General features: G+C 47.0%; 1 protein-coding gene across 2 annotated transcripts in view; it reads left to right on the forward strand.

Annotated features, from left to right (window-relative positions):
• The window catches only part of INPP1 (inositol polyphosphate-1-phosphatase), a 272,313-nt gene that overhangs the window by 80,346 nt on the left and 173,844 nt on the right, over positions 1 to 18,123 (forward strand). The gene's annotated exons all lie outside the window — the stretch shown is intronic.

The raw sequence follows: 18,123 nt of genomic DNA on the forward strand, positions 1-18,123 counted from the left end.
GCAGACCCCCCCCCCTCCTGTATTTAACTTATTGGTGGCCAGTGGGGCCCCCCCTCCCTCCCCAGTATTAATTGTAAGCAGTGCGGCCCCCCTCCCTCTATATTCATCGGTGGCCAGTGCGGATATTAAATATGAGCAGTGCGGTCTCCCCCTCCCTCCCTCCCCAGTATTAAATATGAGCAGTGCGGTCTCCCCCTCCCTCCCTCCCCAGTATTAAATATGAGCAGTGTGGTCTCCCCCTCCCTCCCTCCCCAGTATTAAATATGAGCAGTGCGGTCTCCCCCTCCCTCTATTCATTGGTGGCCAGTGCGGATTCAAAGTATTGTGATCAGTGCGGCCTCTCCTCTCGCCCCCCCCCCCCCCATCATTGGTGGCAGCGGAGAGTACCGATCGGAGTCCCAGTTTAAATCGCTGGGGCTCCGATCGGTTACCATGGCAGCCAAGACGCTATTGCAGTCTTGGCTGCCATGGTTACTTAGCAACAAATAGCAGCATTATACTTACCTGAAGAGCTGCGATCTATGTGACCGGCCGGGAGCTCCTCCTACTGGTAAGTGACAGGTCTATAGGCAATGCGCCGCACAGACCTGTCACTTTACCAGTAGGAGGAGCTCCCGGCCGGTCACATAGATCGCAGCTCTTCAGGTAAGTATAATGCTGCTATTTGTTGCTAAGTAACCATGGCAGCCAAGACTGCAATAGCGTCTTGGCTGCCATGGTAACCGATCGGAGCCCCAGCGATTTAAACTGGGACTCCGATCGGTACTCTCCGCTGCCACCAATGATGGGGGGGGGGGGGGTCGAGAGGAGAGGCCGCACTGATCACAATACTTTGAATCCGCACTGGCCACCAATGAATAGAGGGAGGGGGAGGCCGCACTGCTCATATTTAATACTGGGGAGGGAGGGAGGGGGAGACCGCACTGCTCATATTTAATACTGGGGAGGGAGGGAGGGGGAGACCGCACTGCTCATATTTAATACTGGGGAGGGAGGGAGGGGGAGACCGCACTGCTCATATTTAATACTGGGGAGGGAGGGAGGGAGGGAGGGGGAGACCGCACTGCTCATATTTAATATCCGCACTGGCCACCGATGAATATAGAGGGAGGGGGGCCGCACTGCTTACAATTAATACTGGGGAGGGAGGGGGGGCCGCACTGGCCACCAATAAGTTAAATACAGGAGGGGGGGGGGGGGGGGGGGTCTGCCCCCTGCTGCCTGGAAGCACCTGCCAGGCAGCAGGGGGCAGTCATGTACACAGTTCTCAGTATATTCTAACTTGAAGCGTCCCCATCACCATGGGAACGCTTCTGTGTATAGAATATACTGTCGGATCTGAGTTTTCCGAAGTGAAAAATCAGATCTGAAATAAACTGTTATGCAAACGGATCCGTTCTGAACGGATGCAAGCGTTTGCATTATAGGAGCGGATCCGTCTGATGAAACATCAGACGGATCCGCTCCGAACGCTAGTGTGAAAGTAGCCTAAAGAAAAACGAGTGGCCATCATTACTTTAAGAAATGAAGGTCAGTCAGTCAGCCGAAAAATTGGGAAAACTTTTAAAGTAAGGGCTATTTGACCATGAAGGAGAGTGATGGGGTGCTGCGCAAGATGACCTGGCCTCCACAGTCACCGGACCTGAACCCAATCGAGATGGTTTGGGGTGAGCTGGACCACAGAGTGAAGGCAAAAGGGCCAACAAGTGCTAAGCATCTCTGGGAACTCCTTCAAGACTGTTGGAAGACCATTTCAGGGGACTACCTCTTGAAGCTCATCACGAGAATGCCAAGAGTGTGCAAAGCAGTAATCAAAGCAAAAGGTGGCTACTTTGAAGAACCTAGAATATGACATATTTTCAGTTGTTTCACACTTGTTTGTTATGTATATAATTCCACATGTGTTAATTCATAGTTTTGATGCCTTCATAGTCATGAAAATAAAGAAAACTCTTTGAATGAGAAGGTGTGTCCAAACTTTTGGTCTGTACTTTGTATGTATGTATATGTATATGTATATATATGTATATATGTATGTATATATATATATATATAATATATATATAATTTTTATTTTTTTACTTCACTGCAGAGCCTCTGCAGTTGTCAGTCAGTGCTGTATAAATCACCAAACTAGGCCTCAAATGCACATGGTGCTCCTTCTCTAATGAACCCTGCCATGTGCCCAAACAGCAGTTCCCAATCATCTTGTGAAACTAAAACATTTGCAGTTTCCAAAATAGGGCCACCTTTTTCTGTGTTTACACGGGGGGTACCTCATTCTCTTGACAATGTGATCCCTCTGGCATCTCAGAGTTTAGGCAGAAGGATGTGGCAGTGAAATCGCAGGGGGCTCTGATCTGTTACCATGACTTAGCCTGGGGCCTGCTGAGGCTTCCCAGGACTGTTATAGTAACTTGCTAAGCTGTGCATGAGGCACAGATCAGCAAGTAACGTGTCAAAATCCTATTCATCCTAATGGATCTCTTAGGCCTCTACGCACACAAACGTTTTTTGCATATCACCACGACTGCTCACAAGGAGATTGACCCCTGACCTCTGTAGGGGCAGGAACAGAGAAAGGTTTAAATACCCCCTCCCACCACCAACACCAGTGTTTCCTGTCCCTACAGAGGACAGGGCGGAGAAAGGTCTCCCTGTTCAGGGACATAAAGATGCTTACCGCTACACCATATTTGGATCATGGTGTCCCCCTGCTCTCCCGCGGTCTAGTACTAACGCTTGGCAGGGGGAGGATTGGGAGGACTCGCTCCGGTTGATCTGGAGCCTGCTTCCGGGGCGACGTCTCCCACCTTGCCCCTGAAGGGTTAAGCCGGGTTACTGCACCCAGCGCATTCGGCGCTTTGAAAGCTCTGGAAGTGACGGGTGCGGTGTCCTAAGCGGCAGAGCTCATGGAGGTGCAGAAGCCAGTCGCAGCGGTGTGGCAGCATGTCTGGTCCAGAGCTGCGATCACCAGGAGATATTCCAGCGCTGCTCTCTGTAAGTTCCCCTGTGGGGAGAAATGATTCATGTCCACTCTGTGTCGAGTGCGCTATGTCTGGTCAGGGAGTCATTTGATCCCCCTCTCCTCTTGTCAATACATTTGTGAGTTTTTTGGGACATATAATATATATATATATATATATATATATATCCAAGAGCAAAGAGAAAAGTTGATTCCAGCTTCAGCATATAAAAAGTTTTCTTTATTCGGCTTGTAACAAAATCCAACAAAAATGTCACATGGAGATACACAGAAAGATTGTGACGCGTTTCGGGCTGTGGTATTGAGCCCTTCTTCAAGACAATACAAAAGTGTACTAAAAACAAATACTTTATATACCACACAAAAGGGTTACACCTCCTTCTTAGTTAATTGGAGACTGTGTTCCAGACCCAGGTGCTCCTAGATTAGGAGATCCTCCCTGGAGCATGTGGGTGGGGACACATTGCTTCACAGAATTACACACTCAAAAAACACATATAAAAATGTTGGTGCACTACATGTACTGCAGAGTTAAATCATGTTTCCTATTCAAACCCTTCGGTATGCAAGTGTCTAGAATGAACATCCAATATGTTTCCCTACTTAGAAGCTTCTGTTTGCGATCGCCTCCTCTGACAGGTGTGGACACCACTCCTACTCCCTGTACAGAAAACGCAGAAATATCGCCCTTGTGAACAGTGGCAAAATGTCTGGTAGCCGCTGAGACATTACGGGACATAAAATGAGGGACATCGCTCAGATGTTTTCTTATACGCACCTTCAGTTCATTAGTGGTACAGCCCACATATTGTAGGTTGCATATTTTACATGTTATGACATAAACTACATGATCTGTTTTACAATTTATATATTGTTTTAGTATGTGTTTTTTGTTATTGGCCATAGATGTAACCTCTTTTGAGATAAGCATGTGTCGACAGCATATACATTTATTGCTGCCGCATTTATAATTCCCGTTTGTTTTAGGCCAGCTGTTCGTTCTGGGAAAATTCTCCCTAAATAGACTGGGGCTGATTTTTTGGCCCACTGTAGGGGCTTTTTTTGCTACACATCTAATCCCTGTTGAAGCTATATTTTTCCATTCTTCATTATAGTTCAAAACATGGAGATGTTTACGTATGATTTTACAAATCTTAAAGTAGTCTCTACTATAGTTAGTAATAAAGGTGATGGGTTTTTCTTTATTGATAGTAGTATCCTTTGTCATAGTATTTTTATGTTCCCTGTCATTTATGTCCCCATCAGCATTTTTGTTCTCATAATCTATGTTCTTACTTTTATATTTTTTTGGAAAAATTAGGGTTTCTCTATCTTTTGATCTGGCAAAATTGATTACTCTATTGATGTTAGTTTGGGTGTAACCCCTCACCTTTAATCTGGCTGCAATATTTTTAGCTTCTCTTTCAAAGAGCTCTTGGGTAGAGCAATTTCTCTTCGCCCTTATCATTTCTCCCTTGGGGATATTTTTTAGGACGTGTGGTGGATGGCAGGAGGAGGCAGAGAGAATGGTATTACCAGCTGTAGGCTTTCTGTGTGTGTATGTAACCACCCTGCTGGTATCATTATCACCTTCCAGACATAGATCCAGAAAAACAATTCTCTCTGGATCGCTAGAAAAGGTGAGTTTTATTGATGTAGTACAATTATTCAGATATTCTATACAATCAGCTATCCTCTCTGTGTCCCCCTGCCACACCCACAGCATATCGTCGATATAACGACCGTACCATTTAAAATCTTCTCTATAGGGATTGTTGTCAGAAAAAAGGAAATTATTCTCCCACCACGCCATATATATATTTGCTATTGACAGTGAGTATTTAGCTCCCATAGGGATTCCGGATTGCTGTAGGTAATATTTTTTTATTGAACATAAAGTAATTATGTCTCATCAAAAAAAAAAAAATATATCAATTTTGCCAGATCAAAAGATAGAGAAACCCTCATTTTTCCAAAAAAATATAAAAGTAAGAACATAGATTATGAGAACAAAAATGCTGATGGGGACATAAATGACAGGGAACATAAAAATACTATGACAAAGGATACTACTATCAATAAAGAAAAACCCATCACCTTTATTACTAACTATAGTAGAGACTACTTTAAGATTTGTAAAATCATACGTAAACATCTCCATGTTTTGAACTATAATGAAGAATGGAAAAATATAGCTTCAACAGGGATTAGATGTGTAGCAAAAAAAGCCCCTACAGTGGGCCAAAAAATCAGCCCCAGTCTATTTAGGGAGAATTTTCCCAGAACGAACAGCTGGCCTAAAACAAACGGGAATTATAAATGCGGCAGCAATAAATGTATATGCTGTCGACACATGCTTATCTCAAAAGAGGTTACATCTATGGCCAATAACAAAAAACACATACTAAAACAATATATAAATTGTAAAACAGATCATGTAGTTTATGTCATAACATGTAAAATATGCAACCTACAATATGTGGGCTGTACCACTAATGAACTGAAGGTGCGTATAAGAAAACATCTGAGCGATGTCCCTCATTTTATGTCCCGTAATGTCTCAGCGGCTACCAGACATTTTGCCACTGTTCACAAGGGCGATATTTCTGCGTTTTCTGTACAGGGAGTGGAAGTGGTGTCCACACCTGTCAGAGGAGGCGATCGCAAACAGAAGCTTCTAAGTAGGGAAACATATTGGATGTTCATTCTAGACACTTGCATACCGAAGGGTTTGAATAGGAAACATGATTTAACTCTGCAGTACATGTAGTGCACCAACATTTTTATATGTGTTTTTTGAGTGTGTAATTCTGTGAAGCAATGTGTCCCCACCCACATGCTCCAGGGAGGATCTCCTAATCTAGGAGCACCTGGGTCTGGAACACAGTCTTCAATTAACTAAGAAGGAGGAGTAACCCTTTTGTGTGGTATGTAAAGTATTTGTTTTTAGTACACTTTTGTATTGTCTTGAAGAAGGGCTCAATACCACAGCCCGAAACGCGTCACAATCTTTCTGTGTCTCTCCATGTGACATTTTTGTTGGATTTTATTACAAGCCGAATAAAGAAAACTTTTTATATGCTGAAGCTGGAATCAACTTTTCTCTTTGCTCTTGGACTTATCAAGTGTGGCTAGGTTCAAGCCACTTCCTTTTCCGCGCTTCATGCAGGTGACCAGAGGTGAGAGCTGCTAAAATCCTTTCCCTTATCATATATATATATATATATATATATATATATATATATATATATATATATATGTAGCCCCTCCTGATAATTGGTCTGTTCTCGCCTCTTAGGTTTCCAAGGAGGCGCAGAAAAAACCTAAAAAGCCGTCAAAGTGTATATAATGTTTCAAGCGGCTTCCAAATAATCATCCTAAAAAATGATGCAAGGACTGTATCACTAATGGATGATTTCAGAGTTATGATGCAGGAAGAAATTAAATCCTCCTTGTCTCTTTGATATAAAACTCCTAAGGGTCCTCTTCCCCCCCCCCCCCCAATTGACAAAAATGAATTTCACCCTCATTCTCGGACTCTGAGGCATTAGGAAGCGGAGGACATTACTTCAGAGATGGAATTCTATCAGGGCGATAGAAGGTTATATTTAGCTGTGGATGAAATGCCAGAATTATTAAAAGCAGTAAGGGGCACTATGGGGGTGGAAGAGGTGCAAAAAAAAAAAACTTCCATCCAGGGAGAAATGTTTGGGGACTAAGGGTTAAAAAGACACGTGTATTTAATGAAAACATAAGAGACATGATTTTGGAGGAATGGTCGGACCCCAAAAAACGTCTGGGTGTGTCCAAGGCTTTGATCCAACAGAATCTAAGATATTAGATGAGATACCCAAGATAGACGTGCAAGTGGCAAAGGTCAATAAGAAGACAGTATTACCCTTTGAAGACGCATTCCCAGTTATGGAATCCCATGGACAGAAAAGCTGACAGTCTGTTAAGCAAATCATGGGAAGCAGGGAAGTTTAATCTTAAAGGGGTGCTGCAGTTTGTTTAAACTGATCTATCCTCTGGATAGATCATCAGCATCTGATCGGCGGGGATTTGACACCCTATCCAGAGGATAGATCATCAGTTTAAACAAGCTGCAGCAGCCCTTTAAATCAAATATCGCTGCAACATCTGTCGCTAGATCCATGTGCCTTTGGCTAAGCGAGCTTGAAAATCATATTAGGGATAAAACCCCTAGAGAGGAGATCTTGAATTCTATTCCCTTGCTAAAATCGGCCACTGCTTTCTTGGCGGATGCCTCCGCCGAGTCTGTAACATTCTCAGCCAAAGACGTGGGCCTCTCCAATGCGGCTCGCCGAGCTCGTTGGATTAAGTGTTGGTCGGGGGATAATGAAGCTGTGTATGTTTTCGGGCCAGTACTGGATAAAATCTTGGAAAAAGCCTCAGATAAGAAAAAAGGTTTTCCCGAGGACAGATCATACAGAAGCAAATATCCCTTTCGTTCTTCCTCGGGCCAGGATAGATCATATAGAGGAAAGGGAAAATCGGGACACTGGAGCTACCCCAAGGGGGGCCGAGGTAGGGGCTTTTTCCCTACTTCCCAGAGCAAGCCTAGTGATAGACAATGACGCCAGTGTAGGGGGGAGACTGAAGAATTTTGTGTCATCTTGGGAATTAATTTCCCCGAACCCCTGGGCTCGGAAGATTATAAAGTCCGGTTACCGAATAGAATTATCTTCAGTCCCCCCCAAACAGGTTCATTGTGTCCATCTTCAGGTCTCTGACCGATCAGGAAAGAATCTGACAGGGTGTACAAGACCTTTTAAAGATGGAAGTGGTAATAAGGGTTCCAATTTCAGAGCAAGGACTTGGTTTTTACTCCAATCTATTCCTAGTGGGAAAGAAAGGGGGCTCTTTTCGTACGATTATAGATCTAAGATCCCTGAACATATTCATATCTTACCGAAAATTCAGGATGGAGTCTCTAGGGTCAATAATTTCCCTAATATTAAAGATGCCCTAATGTGCTCGGTGTACCTGAGGGACGCCTACTACCATGTTCCAATTTTTGCCAACTCCCAGAAATTCCTGAGATTCACCATCAGCGACCACAGAGGGTTGATATAATCATTATCAATTCACAGCCCTTCCATTTGGAATTTCCTCTGCACCCAGGATTTTCACAAAACTTGTAATCGAAATGGTGGCTTTCTTGAGGCAAAAAGGACTAATCTTAGTCCCATACTTAGACGACTTTCTCCTAATCGGCGACACCGAAGACCACCTTTTGGCAGACTTAGACACTTTTCTGTCAACACTGAGGAAACTGGGTTGGATAGTGAACACTGAAAAATCAAACCTACAACCGTCGACAAAAATAGGTTTCCTGGGGGTTATTCTAGACTCTTATATCCAATCCACTCTTCTTCCCCAAGACAAGGTCAAAAATCTGCGAGACAAAATCTGAATATTTCAAAAGAAGAAAATCTGCTCCATAAGGGAAGCAATGAGTCTCCTGGGCCTACTCACTTCATACATACCTGCAGTACCTTGTAGTCAACTGCATTTTCGACCTTTACAAGCCTGGATTCTCAGAGTTTGGAACCGACAACAGATTACCCTGGATTACAGAGTGTCCGTTCCTCACATGGTAAAGATTTCCCTAAATTGGTGGGCAGTCTCAAAAAATCTCTCAAGGGGAGTCTGTCATGGTCTTACCTGCTTGCTGCTCTCCTTCGTTTGACATGTGCTGGCGGCCATCTTGGTTTCTGGGTTTCTTGTAGCCTTCCACCCTGCGGCTCCTCCTTCCCCTGGGAGGAGCTGGATGCCTAGCTCATATATATAGGAGGTCTGTGGCTTCAGTTCCTTGCTTGGTCCTCTTGTGTTCACATGCTTCTAAGACTGCTGCTGCTTCTGGTTCCTGATCCTGGCTTCGTCTGACTACCCTGCTGGTTCCTGATCCTGGCTTCGTCTGACTACCCTGCTGGTTCCTGATCCTGGCTTCGTCTGACTACCCTTCTGGTTCCTGACCTCTGGCTTCGCAAAGACTCTGCTCGGTTTCACCATCCGTTTGGACTTTTGCTTTACAGCTTTATTTTCAATAAAGCCTTCTTATTTTCACTTATCTCTTGTTGTACGTCTGGTTCATGGTTCCGTGACATTAGGACCAAGCCATGAATTCTGATGGTACAGGGCCATCCTCGCTACCCACGCTGGTTGCCAGACTTGATCAGCAGGATCACCTGTTGGGTCGGTTCGCTGTGGCGTTGCAAACCCTGCTTGAACGCACGGCTCATTTCGCTCCCGTTGCCGATGGGTCGGTTGTCGCTCCTGGGCTCGCTCCTACTGCCGCTCCGGTTGTTGCGCCAGAGTCTACCCCGACACCTGTTGTTGCGCCTGCGGTGTTTCGGGGTATGACCGGTTCTGCCCCTCTTCCACAGCGCTTTGGGGGAGAGCCAACTCAGTGCCGAGGTTTCCTTAACCAGGTGGGCATTTATTTCGAGTTGCTGCCACATGCCTTTCCTACTGAGAGATCAAAGGTGGGCTTCTTGATCTCGCTGCTCTCGGACAAGGCCTTGGCTTGGGCCAGCCCTTTATGGGAGAACAACAATCCGGTGGTTGCCGAGTTTTCCGGTTTTGTTGCTTCTCTTCGGAAGGTATTCGATGTGCCGGCTCGTGCTGCCTCTGCTGCGAAGCTCCTTATGTCCATCAGACAGGGTTCACGATCCGTAGCTGAATACGCCATTGAGTTTCGTACCCTGGCAGCAGAGGTGGGCTGGAATAATGAGGCTCTGGTCGCTGCTTTCTCTCATGGTCTCTCGGATGCCTTGAAGGATGAGGTTGCAGCTAAGGACCTACCAGTTGAGCTCGAGTCTCTTATTTCTTTCCTGATTTTGATTGACACCAGACTCAGGGAGAGACCTTCCTTTAAGGAGAACCTGCGGAGGTCTTCTAACAGATTGGTGCCTACGTTTGCTGTCCCACCCGTGCCTCCCTCTCCTCCCACGCCTCCTGGGGATGACTTGTCTGGGGGTGAACCCATGCAGCTGGGGTTTGCTCGCCTGTCCGAGGGGGAGAGGGCACTCCGGAGACGCGAGGGCCGATGCATGTACTGTGGTCTCGGTGGGCATTTTCGGTTGGCATGTCCGAACCGTCCGGGAAACGCTCGTACCCTGAGATCCTGTCGGGGGCAGATCTTGGGTGGAGTCTCCTCGTCCCCGGTTTCCCGTGTTGACAAACCACTGATCACTGTTGTCCTCTCCTGGGTCGGGGGCTCGGTGACGACCCAGACGTTGGTGGACTCTGGTGCTGGTGGTTTGTTCATTGATAGTGTGTTCGCTGCCGCCAATTCCATTCCTCTGCAGGCTCGAGGTTCCCCACTGGCTCTTGAGGCGATAGACGGCAGACCCCTTCTGCCGCCACACGTGACTCATGAGACCCTTCCAGTGGGCATAGCCATTGGTGCCGTTCACAGAGAGTCGGTCTGCCTCCAGGTTATTTCGTCTCCACACTACTCGGTGGTCTTGGGGTACCCCTGGCTCCAGAAGCATAATCCGACTTTCGATTGGAGATCGGTCGAGATTCTCTCGTGGTCACCGCAGTGTGGGGCTAGTTGCATCCATGGGTCTGTCAAGTTGCTGTGTACTTCCTCGGACTCTCTGTTGCCTCCTGAATACGAGGAGTACCGGGATGTATTCGATAAGGTGCGCGCGGTTGCCCTACCTCCGCACCGCCCATACGATTGTGCCATAGAGTTACAATCTGGTGCCGTTCCTCCTCGTGGCAAAGTCTATCCACTGTCGGTAGCGGAGAATGAGGCCATGGAGGAGTACGTGAGGGAAGCGCTTTCACGCGGACACATTCGCAAATCTTCGTCCCCGGCAGGGGCTGGATTTTTCTTTGTGAAAAAGAAGGGCGGTGAGTTGAGACCTTGCATCGATTACAGGGGTCTCAATCGCATCACGATCAAGAACGCTTACCCGATACCCTTGATTTCCGAGCTGTTCGATCGCCTTAAAGGGGCCACGGTCTTTACCAAACTCGACCTGAGGGCGGCATATAACCTGGTAAGGATCAAGGCGGGCGATGAGTGGAAGACCGCGTTTAACACCAGGACCGGTCATTACGAATCCTTGGTTATGCCCTTTGGGTTGTGCAATGCGCCCGCAGTCTTTCAGGAATTCATCAACGATGTTTTCCGTGACCTGTTGCAGCAGTGTGTGGTAGTCTATTTGGATGACATCTTGGTATATTCTGAATCCATGGAGGCCCACATTCTGGATGTCAGATGAGTGTTGCAACGGTTACGAGAGAACAAGCTGTTCGGTAAGCTTGAGAAATGCGAATTTCACCGATCCCAGGTAACCTTCTTAGGTTACATCATTTCCGCTGAGGGGTTCTCCATGGATCCTGAGAAGGTTTCGGCTGTCTTACAGTGGCCCCAGCCCAGTGGTCTTCGTTCCCTGCAGCGCTTTTTGGGCTTCGCCAATTATTATCGGAAGTTCATCAGGGACTTTTCCATGCTGGCCAAGCCTCTCGCGGATCTGACCAGGAAGGGCAGTAATTCCCAGGTCTGGCCGCTCGAGGCCATCCGAGCTTTTGAGGCCCTAAAGTCCGCCTTTGTGTCGGCTCCGATTCTGTCGCATCCCAACCCTGGGTTGCCCTTTGTCCTCGAGGTGGACGCGTCTGAGACGGGAGTAGGCGCCCTTCTGTCTCAGCGTAGAACACCAGAGGGTCCTCTGCTTCCTTGTGGGTTTTACTCCCGGAAACTGTCTTCCGCGGAGTGCAACTATCAGATTGGTGACAGGGAGTTATTGGCCATCGTGCAGGCCCTTAAAGAATGGAGGCACTTGCTCGAGGGTTCGGTGGTTCCGGTTCTCATCCTGACGGACCACAAGAATCTGACCTACCTTTCTGAGGCCAAGAGATTGACACCACGTCAGGCCAGATGGGCTCTGTTCTTGTCACGTTTTAATTACGTGGTCTCCTACCTACCCGGTTCCAAGAACATCAGGGCGGATGCCTTATCACGGCAGTACTCCGAGCTGTCCAGGGAGGAGTCGATTCCGACTTCGGTCATACCTCCGAATCAGATCCTGGCCGCCATTCGCACCAGCCTGACCTCTCCCCTGGGTGAGCAGATTTTGGCGGCTCAATCTGGTGCTCCCTCTGGGAGACCCAACGGCAGATGTTTTGTGCCTGAGGAGTTGCGCACTCGGTTGTTGCGAACCTACCATAACTCCAAGACCGCGGGGCATCCTGGAAAGAATCAGCTGTCCTGGGCTGTTTCACGTCTGTTCTGGTGGCCTTCCCTACGTTCCGACATCGCCGCAAATGTAGCGGCATGCTCCGTTTGTGCCCAGAGTAAGTCCCCTCGGCACCTTCCGTTGGGCCTTCTGCAACCCATAGCCACCGGGGAGCGCCCATGGTCACACCTGGGGATGGATTTCATTGTGGACCTCCCTGCATCCCGAGGCCATACGGTCATTCTCATGATTGTGGATCGGTTTTCCAAAATGTGCCACTGTGTTCCTCTCAAGAAGTTACCCTCTGCACAAGAGTTGGCCACGATTTTTGCCAGGGAGGTCTTCCGGTTGCACGGTTTGCCTAAGGAGATTGTGTCGGATCGGGGGAGTCAGTTTGTGTCCAGGTTCTGGCGCGCCTTTTGCTCCCAGTTGGGGATTCATCTCTCCTTCTCCTCGGCCTACCACCCTCAGTCCAATGGGGCCGCAGAACGATCCAATCAGGCCTTGGAGCAATTCCTTCGTTGCTATGTCTCCGATCACCAAGACAATTGGGTTGACCTCCTGCCTTGGGCTGAGTTTGTCAGGAACACGGCGGTGAACTCTTCCTCTGGGACGTCTTCCTTCATGGCCAATTATGGGTTCCAACCTGCCGTGTTACCGGAGGTATTCTCTCCCCAGGATATTCCGGCTGTGGAGGATCACCTTTCCGTCCTACGTGCTTCTTGGGTACAGATCCAGAAGTCCCTTGAGGTCTCTGCGCAGCGCCAGAGACTCCAGGCTGATCGCAGACGAGCGCCTGCTCCTTCCTACCAGGTCGGAGACCGTGTATGGTTGCCCACCCGCAACCTCAACCTTCGAGTGCCCACTCCCAAGCTGGCGCCTCGCTTTGTTGGTCCCTTCCGAGTGCTTCGCAGGGTAAACCCGGTAGCCTATGCCCTTGCGCTTCCTCCTGGCATGCGGATCTCCAACGTGTTTCATGTCTCCCTGTTGAAGCCACTGGTGTGTAATCGTTTCACTTCCTCGGTTCCTCGGCCTCGTCCGGTCCAAGTGGGCAATCGTGAGGAATATGAGGTGAGCAATATCCTGGACTCACGCCTGGTCCGCGGTCGGTTGCAGTTTTTGGTCCATTGGCGTGGTTATGGTCCAGAGGAGCGTTCCTGGGTTCCCTCCGCAGATGTCCATGCTCCTGCCTTGCTCCGAGCCTTCCACGCACGCTTCCCTCAGAAACCGTTTTGTGCTCCGCGGAGGAGGGGCCCTTGAGGGGGAGGTACTGTCATGGTCTTACCTGCTTGCTGCTCTCCTTCGTTTGACATGTGCTGGCGGCCATCTTGGTTTCTGGGTTTCTTGTAGCCTTCCACCCTGCGGCTCCTCCTTCCCCTGGGAGGAGCTGGATGCCTAGCTCATATATATAGGAGGTCTGTGGCTTCAGTTCCTTGCTTGGTCCTCTTGTGTTCACATGCTTCTAAGACTGCTGCTGCTTCTGGTTCCTGATCCTGGCTTCGTCTGACTACCCTGCTGGTTCCTGATCCTGGCTTCGTCTGACTACCTTGCTGGTTCCTGATCCTGGCTTCGTCTGACTACCCTGCTGGTTCCTGATCCTGGCTTCGTCTGACTACCCTTCTGGTTCCTGACCTCTGGCTTCGCAAAGACTCTGCTCGGTTTCACCATCCGTTTGGACTTTTGCTTTACAGCTTTATTTTCAATAAAGCCTTCTTATTTTCACTTATCTCTTGTTGTACGTCTGGTTCATGGTTCCGTGACAGAGTCGAGTGGAAGAAGGCTCCTTATGTACAAATCATGACGGACGTAAGTCAGTCAGGATGGGGGGCGAAAGTAGGGGACCATTATTATCAGGGATCCTTGCCCCAATTGATCAGCTCTCAATCCTCAAATTTCAGAGAACTAATGGCAGTGTGGGAATCCCTGAAAGCTGCAGAAGGGAATCTTCACGGTCTCCACCTAAAGCTTATTTCGGTCAACACAACTACCGTTGCCTATCTCTCCCATCAAGGAGGAACAAGATCGAAAAATCTCCTGTACTTATCCAACAAGAAATTCAACTGGGCAGAACAAAATGTGAAATCCATTTCCGCGATCTACCTGAAGGGGTCACTGAATCTAGAGGCGGATTACCTCAGTCGGAGGAAATTAGACCAGGCAGAATGGTCCCTGAACGCAGAAGTTTTTCAAATGTTAGTGGACAGATCCAGAAGTGGACCTGTTTTCTACAAAGGAAAATACGAAGACTGCATTTTGTTCCCTAAACCCCCTGGGACAATCCCTGGGCTTTGGATGCATTTACCCTGCAATGGGACTGGAGTCTCAGTTATGCCTTTCCTCTGCTTCCGCTCATTCCCTAAGTGATTTAAAAGATCTACCAAGACAATACAAAGTTAATTGTAATAACCCCATTTTGGCCGAAGAAAACCTTGTTTGCCTCCCTCAAGGAGCTCTCCATCTCGGATCCTTGGCCTCTTCCTCCCAGGAAGGATCTTCTTCATCAGGGTCCGATTCTGCACCCCAATCCAGAGTTCCTGAAACTAGCTGCCTGGATCCTGAGATGCAGATATTGAAGCATCAAGGTCTTTCGGACAGAGTAATATCCACACTTAGAACATGCAGGAAGAAAGTAACTTCTGCAATATACCTCAAGATATGGAAAAGATTCTGTTCCTGGTCGGGAAACCCATCTCCAAACCTGGAAGGACCAAACATCCAGATCTTGGAACTCTTACAGCAGGGACTTGAGCTGGGGCTTAGACCATCCACCCTCAAAGTACAGGTGTCGGCTCTCGGCTGGTTTCACGATTCCGATCTTGCCAACCACAGATGGGTAAAAAGATTCATGAGAGCAGCCTCCAGGCTTCGACCAACTCTAAAGTCTCGTATTCACCCCTGGGACCTTAATATTGTTCTCACTGGTCTAACACTTTACCCTTTTGAGCCCCTAGATGGTTGTTCTATCAAACTTTTATCTTTCAAAACAGCGTTTCTAATCGCAATCACGTCAGCCAAGAGACTGGGTGAGATACAGGCCATTTTGATTAGGAAACCTTACCTGCGAGTCATGGAGGATAGAATAGTTCTTAAGCTAGACCCAGGGTTCCTCCCAAAGGTAGTGTAAAATTTTCATCGTGACTAGGAGATCATCTTGCCATCCTTTTTTGTAATCCTCCATCTAACAGCAAAGAATCAGTTTTCCATACCCTGGATGTCAGAGGTACAGTCTAGAATTATATTGAAGCTACCAAAGATTTCAGGAAGTCAGATAGACTTCTAATTCAATTTTCAGGCAGAAACAAGGGCAAAAAAAATGTCAAAATCGTCCTTTAGACAGGTGGATTAGGGACACCATTTCCCTCTGGTATGAGACTCAGGGCCTTCCTTGTCCACAAAATTTGAAAGCTCATTCGACTAGGGCTATGTCTTCTTCTGCTATGTCTTCTTCTCAGGCGGAGAAAGCAGGAGCATCTTTAGAAGACATTTGCAGGGCCGCTACATGGTCTAGTGTTCATACATTCATGAAGCATTATAGATCTTTTCAGAAATTTGGACTTGTCTTTTGGACGTAAAGTCCTTAACCACCTCAGCCCCCCTAGCTTAAACACCCTTAATGACCAGGCCACTTTTTACACTTCTGCACTACACTACTTTCACCATTTATTGCTCGGTCATGCAACTTACCACCCAAATGAATTTTACCTCCTTTTCTTCTCACTAATAGAGCTTTCATTTGGTGGTATTTCATTGCTGCTGACATTTTTACTTTTTTTTGTTATTAATCGAAATTTAACGAAATTTTTGCAAAACAATGTAATTTTTCACTTTCAGTTGTAAAATTTTTCAAAAAAAACAACATCCATATATAAATTTTTCTCTAAATCTATTGTTCTACATGCCTTTGATAAAAAAAAAATGTTTGGGTAAAAAAAAAAAAATGGGGCCCACATTCCAAAAAGCACCTTTCGGATTTCACCGGCCTTTTTTTCCAGATTTTGATTTCAAACTACTTCGTACGCATTTGGGCCCCTGAAATGCCAGGGCAGTATAACTACCCCACAAGTGACCCCATTTTGGAAAGTAGACACCCTAAGGTATTCGCTGATGGGCATAGTGAGTTCATAGAACTTTTTATTTTTTGTCACAAGTTAGCGGAAAATGATGATTTTTTTTTTTTTTTTCATACAAAGTCTCATATTCCACTAACTTGTGACAAAAAATAAAAACTTCCATGAACTCACTATGCCCATCACAAAATACCTTGGGGTGTCTTCTTTCCAAAATGGGGTCACTTGTGGGGTAGTTATACTGCCCTGTCATTTTAGGGGCCCTAATGTGTGGGAAGTAGTTTGAAATCAAAATGTGTAAAAAAAAAAAAAAAAAAATGCCCTGTGAAATCCTAAAGGTGCTCTTTGGAATATGGGCCCCTTTGCCCACCTAGGCTGCAAAAAAGTGTCACATCTGGTATCGCCGTACTCAGGAGAAGTTGGGCAATGTGTTTTGGGGTGTTATTTTCCATATACCCATGCTGGGTGAGATAAATATCTCGGTCAAATGCCATCTTTGTATAAAAAAATGGGAAAAGTTGTCTTTTGCCGAGATATTTCTCTCACCCAGCATGGGTATATGTAAAATGACACCCCAAAACACATTGCCCAACTTCTCCTGAGTACGGCGATACCAGATGTGTGACACTTTTTTGCAGCCTAGGTGGGCAAAGGGGCCCACATTCCAAAGAGCACCTTTCGGATTTCACAGGGCATTTTTTACACATTTTGATTTCAAACTACTTCTCACACATTAGGGCCCTTAGAATGCCAGGGCAGTATAACTACCCCACAAGTGACCCCATTTTGGAAAGAAGACACGCCAAGGTATTTCGTGATGGGCATAGGGAGTTAATGGAAGTTTTTATTTTTCATGGGGTCACATGTGGGGTATTTATACTGCCCTGGCATTTTAGGGGCCCTAAAGCGTGAGAAGAAGTCTGGAATATAAATGTCTAAAAAAATTTACGCATTTGGATTCCGTGAGGGGTATGGTGAGTTCATGTGAGATTTTATTTTTTGACACAAGTTAGTGGAATATGAGACTTTGTAAGAAAAAAAAAAAAACTTGGGCCAAAAAAATGTCTGAATGGAGCCTTACAGGGGGGGGGGGGGGTGATCAGGGAGTCTATATGGGGTGATCACCCCCCTGTCATTGATCACCCCCCTGTAAGGCTCCATTCAGACGTCCGTATGTGTTTTGCGGATCCGATCCATGTATCCGTGGATCCGTAAAAAACATACGGACATCTGAATGGAGCCTGACAGGGGGGGGGTGATCAACGATGACAGGGGGGTGATCAGGGAGTCTATATGGGGTGATCAGGGGTTAATAAGGGGTTAATAAGTGACGGGGGGGGGGGGGTGTAGTGTAGTGGTGTTTGGTGCTACTTATTACTGAGCTGCCTGTGTCCTCTGGTGGTCGATCCAAGCAAAAGGGACCACCAGAGGACCAGGTAGTAGGTATATTAGACACTGTTATCAAAACAGCGTCTAATATACCTGTTAAGGGTTAAAAAAAAATCGCATCTACAGCCTGCCAGCGAACGATCGCCGCTGGCAGGCTGTAGATCCACTCGCTCACCTTCCGATCCTGTGAACGCGCTCGCCTGTGTGTGTGCGTGCATTCACAGGAAATTTCACGTCTCGCGAGATGACGCATAGATGCGTGACTGTGCCTGGAGCTGCCGCCTCCGGAACGTGATCCTGCGTTAGGCGGTCCGGAGGCTTTTCCGTTCCGGTCAAAGATAGAACATGTCCTATTATCGTCCGCATAACGGACAAGGATAGTACTGTTCTACCAGGGGCCAGCTGTTCCGTTCCGCAAAAAAGGAATGCACACGAACGTCATCCGTATTTTTTGAGGATCCGTTTT

The sequence above is a fragment of the Bufo bufo genome, chromosome 7 (genome assembly GCF_905171765.1).
Source record: "Bufo bufo chromosome 7, aBufBuf1.1, whole genome shotgun sequence".
Classification (NCBI taxonomy): Eukaryota; Metazoa; Chordata; class Amphibia; order Anura; family Bufonidae; genus Bufo; species Bufo bufo.